Consider the following 6,131-nt stretch of genomic DNA (forward strand, 5'->3'; position numbering starts at 1 on the left):
ACAAACTATTCCTAAAATTCTTAAATACAAACTGAATTATTTCTATGGTGAATTATTTAGATTCAACTACTCTGAACTATTCTTCCTCCATTTAAAATCACATATAAATTAGAATATATAGTTGTTATATGCAGAACACAAAAATCTTTTAGACTGTTAGCAAAAAATATGTAGCAAAATCTCTTCTTTTAGCAAAAAAGTTCCACGAACCTTTTATCTGTAAGCAAAACAAAGAAAATGAAATTGTGATTAATGGCTTAGGTGGATCTCAGAAATGATCATACCATAAGGTACAAATGGTAAGGACATAGTGGAGTTTTGTTTCTTAAAAATTTTAAACTGTATTTTCCTCAAAACACATCCTAGGTTCAAGGATAAAAATTAAAACATGCAAAACAAAGTACAGTAGAAAGTAAAAATGGTAAAAAAAAAAAAAAAAGGTAACAATCAAAAATGGTCAAACCAAACAAAGAAACCTGGAAGGAATAAAACTAATATGTAGAAATGTATTTTAAACAGAGCATCAAGGTTACAAACTAAGACTTTGCCAAACTAAGGTAGAAATTTCTACAGCAAACCAACAGCATTTCCTCTCCTGAGCTTTACAAACAATACACTAAGCTATCTCTATTTACAGTTTTTTTTGTTTGGCACCTAGGTCGGAGGTGCAGGCTTTTCAGTAATTAGAAAGTCTATCAATGTTCTGTTGAAGACCAGAAGCATGAACACAACTGCTCCGTTTAAATCACACATAAATTAAAATATATGAACAGCCTATATATGCTCCAATGAGACCAGAGGATGTTCATCTCTTGCAGGTGCTTTTATGCAGAATTTATATCATGATAGGTCAAAGTGATTTTAGAAGAAAAGAGACTCCTTAAGTCTTTCCAACTTCTACTTCTGTGAAACAGTTTCTTTCTAGAGTCCCTCTTCAAAGACAAAATGACTACAGCCTTGAATTTAAAAACTGCCATAGATTTCTTATCCTAAAACTTTCATTCTTATGACATAATTTATCGAAATGAACCACTAAATATTTTCCAGCCTACAGCTTTGATGGAACTTATTTGTAAAAAATGACCTTGGAAAAAATCACCACCAATTCTTCAAGCCCTAATTTCCTTACCTGTAAAATGAAGAGGTTAAGTGGAACTCTGTGGTTCCCTCCAGCTGTAAACCTTCTAGAAATCTGTATAGATTTAGACTTAGACTTGCTCAAGAATTAAGTTCATAAATGAAAATGGCTGACAGAGGGCCTTGAGTTGATTCAAATCTAGGTCTCTGTAGAATTCCCATGGCTTAAAAAAAAAAAATGCCCACTAACCTGGAGGTAAGTAAGCGGTAAAGAGTCAGCTCATACACACTCGGGTTTGTTTTAAGGCTGGGAAATAATGAAGTCAGGTTGGAAAGAAGCTAGGGTTTCCAGTGTAGGTGCTTGGAAGGAGGTACTAGTGAGGAGCTTTTAAAAGGGTTTCTCTCAGCAGTTAAGTCCTGAAAGCCAACCAGAAGGGTCCTTCTCTGTGGCTTTTAGTACTAGAATGGCCAAGCTCCAAAGTCCTTTGCTAAAAATAGCTGAAGGGAGCAGCCCAATTTTGGAATAAGCCAAGGTCTATGCTATGCTCACATATGTATATGTATCATATAATGTGGGAAACTTTTCTATAACTCATTAGTCAAAAGAGAACCACATGCTAAAAGCTGTATTTATTCTGCTCACTGGGTGCTAAATTTTAGAACACAATTTCTGATTACAGAAACTGATCACACAAACACATTTGCAATTAAATGCTAGACATACACCAGAAACATCAGAAAAACGTATATAAAAATCCAACCCTGCATCTCAAAATATACCTCAGGTCACAAAATTTGGGACATGGGACCTTAGCCATTATTAAATCCAATCCATTTTAGAGATGACCAAAAGCCTCCAGAGAAATTTAAGAGAAACTTGATTATCAAAATGGGAAAAAGACAGTTTTAATACTAGGGTGGAAAGAGTGTAGGAAAAAAAAAAAGACTATTCTCATAAAGTACTGTAATGTCTGGCTTATAAAGAAACAAAACAACAGAAAACTTGTCAACACAATAATATTCAATAATATTGAAGAAACAATGTATAAGAGACAAGGATAAAGATACATATGCACACTGAGTTCGACAAATGAAAATGTACTTTGAAATACTATAGAGAACTCTAGCAGAAACCGTTTCAGAAACAACTCACTAAATTTTTGGCAATAAGCTTATAAAAAACTGGGGCTAAAAATCTCCCAAGAAACCCTTGTCCTCTGTTATAGCAACTGTTCTGTAAGTAAAGCCCATCTAGAAAACAAAACAGCTCTGCACATTCATTCTCATGGGATAAAGAACACAAAAATGACAGGACGTCCTCATGATCTGTCAATTAATCAGATCACACAAGCCTAATAGCTAGTAGTCCCGTGTGCCTGCCACCTGTTAGCCTATTCTACACAGAACCCCAAAACTGTGCTCCAGCGAAGAACTGGGAACGCCTTTGTTTTTTCCTAACTACGGAACCTACCAGAGTTCAGTCTAACCCAGCGACTTAATAAGACAAAACTTTCCCTAGGCCGGATACATCTGCCCAGACTGGGGCCCCCTCTAGCTAAGAAAAGGCGGGAGAACCTCAGGCGAAGGACAAATGTCACCTACCAATCCCGGGAGAGGGCAGGAGTCAACGGTGAAGAAAGTTGGGAGAGGAGAACCCAGGACCCTAGACAGACAGGCTGTTTTGTAGTGGAGGAGGGTGAACACAATGGGGAGGTGGGCCGTCCTGGCGGGTGAAATCCCGGGATCAGGGGTCGAGGAAGAGAAGCGCTAAAGTTAAAGAGGGAAAACAGAGGCAGTGGCTGCGGGAAGTGCAGAAGCGAAAGTTAAGAGACTAGGGCTTGTAAGAGGCGGGTGAGGCTGAGGAAAAACAGCGAAGCGAGAGGGGCACGAAGACGAGAAAGGCTAAGCTGAAGTGAAAGAAGCGAGGCCAGAGTGAGGGAAAAGGCTTCAGGGAGGGCAGCCCTGCAGGGACAAGGGACAGGCACAGAGAACCCCCACCCACAACGACTGAGACAGAACTCCTGACCCGTTCCCCTATAGTCTGTACTCAACCTGCTGCACTCAAAACCAGTCGGCGGCGGAGACTCACCCAAAGCCGGCAGAGGCCACACAGCAGGACATGGGGACTGGTCCAGACCCACAGATAAACCAAACGGGTGGAGGAAACCGCGGCGTTAGCGTGACCCGGATACGCATCCCTATGAACCGGAAGTCAGCGCCAGGGTCACCTCTCAATCCACATCTCGCTCCACCAGAAGCCTCTGGGCGCATGTGTCAGGCCTCACGGGGCGGGACAAGGAAGCGCCTAGAACCCGCCCACTCCGCCGTCCCGGGAGCCCCGCCCCTGGTCAAGCCCCACTCGACGCCTACTTGGTGTTCCGTTGGAAGGGACTGGTTCTTGCCGTGCCCAGACCATGGTTTCACTGAGGCGTAAGCAGCCCCTTGAGTTCAGCATTCGTTTTTCTATGTCTTTTAAAATGCGTGTAATCCGTGACTTCCTAAAGCGAACGTGAGGAGAAATAAATGCTGGATGCATCTGGTAGATTTAGTAAAACCGTGGGAGAAGGAATGGGTGGGAAGTTTTGGAAAGCACTTGAAGGGAAGGCTAACCCAAGGAGATGTTTTTATCCCCTATTAGCTTATTACTAATGTTATATTCACTTTACAATTAACTTCTCTTTCGTGCGCATTATTTTAGGTAACAGTTTTACTAGAAACAAAAAATGTTAATGCTTTGTTAATTTTACCCAAATGAGCAAGGAGCAGGGTTGAATTCAAGTTTTGTGGAGGGCTGAAGTTTATTCATTTTGGAGGCCTACTGTAAGAAAATCCAAAATTACAAATACAATGTTAGGTGTAAAAATGAATCTTTTGAGTGAGAAAAGAAATCACTAATTACAAATTTTTTAAACTTCACAAATATCACAAAGTCTAGAAAAATTACACTACTGATTAACTGCTTGATACATCTCTAAAATTATTTTTTTATACATTTTTGGATGTATATTCTTTGATCAACTCTTCCCATGACAACAATTTACTAAGTAGTATCATTTACTAAGATCCTTGACTCCTCTCTCTCACACCCTACATCTAATTCATCAGTAAGTTCTGCGGGATCTGCCTTCAGAGTCTGTCCAGAATATGACCATTTACTGTCTGCACTAGTACAGGCAACAGTCAGTATGTGACAGTTTAACCTTTTTATACCTTTGCCTTTCACAATCTGTTAATACATAGCAGTGGGCTCCTGTTAAAACCTTAATCAGATCATGGCCCTCTTCCAGGGGATTCCTATTTGAAGTGAAAACTAAATCCTTAAATTTGCCTAGAGAGCACTCAAGAATTGACAACCTCCCGCCCCGACCCCTACCCCTCACAGCCAGCTAACCTCATCTCCTACTCTTTCCATTGTCCCTCCCCTCGGGGTACATTGGCCTCTTTCCTATTCCTCAAACCTGCAGAGAGACTCTGCTCTTGTCAGGAATGCTCTTCTCCCAGATAAACTGCATTATTCACCCTATCTCCTCCTTAACATCTTTGTTCAAAAGTCACCCTCTCAAGGAGGCCTTCCCTGACAAAATATTTAAAATTAAAGCATCACCATCCTCCCTGCGCTTCCTAGCCAGTTCCCCACTTAATTTTCTCGTTTATCCCATCCAACAATTGCTAATGAATTTGGTTTAATGTCTCTCTCTCCCTGACACACACACAACAGAATGTAAGCTCTGTGAAGGCATTGATGTTGTCTGTTTTGTTCACGGACATATTTCAGCACCAGAGAAGACCTTAGCACTTTGTGGGCGCCCAATAAATGTTTCTTGACTGAAAGGATGAATTGCTCCTTTACTTTGCTTTTGCTCATCAGAAACCATGCAAGCTGAGCCAACTCCACCAGGAGGAGCCCATGAGTAACCAGTGTGGTATCCCCAGAAAAATTACTCCTAAAGCATATGCATATACGTAATTCTAAAATAGAGCTACAGGAAAAGCACACAAATTCCTCCCCCAAGCAAATGCATGTTGTACCTACTAGTAATAAAAACCTCACAGTATCTTCACAGTCCCTTACAAATGAAGTCCATGCTCTTTACTGTGGTCTACGAGGCCCTTCTGGTCTGTTCTTCCTAACTCTCAGGTGTCATGCCCTGCCTCCTTTCCCCTCTCATACAGCTCCAGCCATTTATCTTCTTTCTGTCTCTTGTACAAGCCAAGCTTTCTTGCCTCAGGGCCTAAGCATATACTGTTCCTGTTCTCTGGAACACCCAAACCTTCCAGTGAACCATTCCGTCTTCTACTCTGAATTAAACTTCACCTCTGAAGGCTCATGCAGGCCTCCCATGACCTCCTGTCTCCTTCTAGTAGCTCTTGCATCCCCTCCCACACTTTATCTTTTCTTCATGGTCTCCATCACTATCTGAAATTACCTTGTTTGTTTATTCTCTATCACTATAAAGTAACCCCCACGGGGTCTTTGTCTCTCTTGTTCACTGCTAAACTCTCAGCCCAGAAGAGTGGCATATAGTAGGTGCTCAATTAAAAAATAAGTAATTACTAATACTTATTGACACTTTACTATGTGTCACTTACTGTACATAGTACATATATGTAAATGTTCATATTTCTTATTTAATCCTCACAACAATCCTGGGAAGCATTATGATTATATTCATTTTACAGATCAGGAAACAGAAGCAGAGATAGGTTTCTTGCTCAAGGCCACACAACTGGCAAGACACAAACCCAGGACAGGAATCCAGGTCTATATGACCAGACCCATGATTTCTCCCTAACTACAGGAAGAACAGTAGGTAGCCAAGTATGAATTCATTTACTTAGTAGTTTCCTTTCTCTTATTTATGCATTTTTGTTTGCTGCCATTGTCAGCAGGAGTAGAACTATTTGTTGGATTTCTTTTCCTGCCCTACTACACTAGTCCTGGGAACAAATCTAAAGAAATATGCCAAAAATGTGTTTTTATTCAGTCTGGGTTGTAAGGACCTTGCGATATTATTGTTTTACTTTCGGTAGATCTGAAATATTTTAAATATTTC

The 6,131-nt window shown here is 40.6% G+C and overlaps 1 protein-coding gene across 3 annotated transcripts in view; it reads right to left on the reverse strand.

Annotated features, from left to right (window-relative positions):
• The window catches only part of EYA3 (EYA transcriptional coactivator and phosphatase 3), a 99,738-nt gene extending 96,431 nt beyond the window's left edge, over positions 1-3,307 (reverse strand). For 2 of the 3 annotated variants that reach the window (XM_036914962.2, XM_036914959.2), the window contains exon 1: positions 3,167-3,289. The gene's annotated coding sequence lies outside the window, so the exon portion shown is untranslated. Of the gene's footprint in view, positions 1-3,166 lie in introns of all 3 variants that reach the window. The other variant, XM_036914961.2, reaches the window with a different exon arrangement.
• Positions 3,308-6,131: the final 2,824 nt, after the last annotated feature.

The sequence above is a fragment of the Manis pentadactyla genome, chromosome 4, assembly GCF_030020395.1.
Source record: "Manis pentadactyla isolate mManPen7 chromosome 4, mManPen7.hap1, whole genome shotgun sequence".
Classification (NCBI taxonomy): Eukaryota; Metazoa; Chordata; class Mammalia; order Pholidota; family Manidae; genus Manis; species Manis pentadactyla.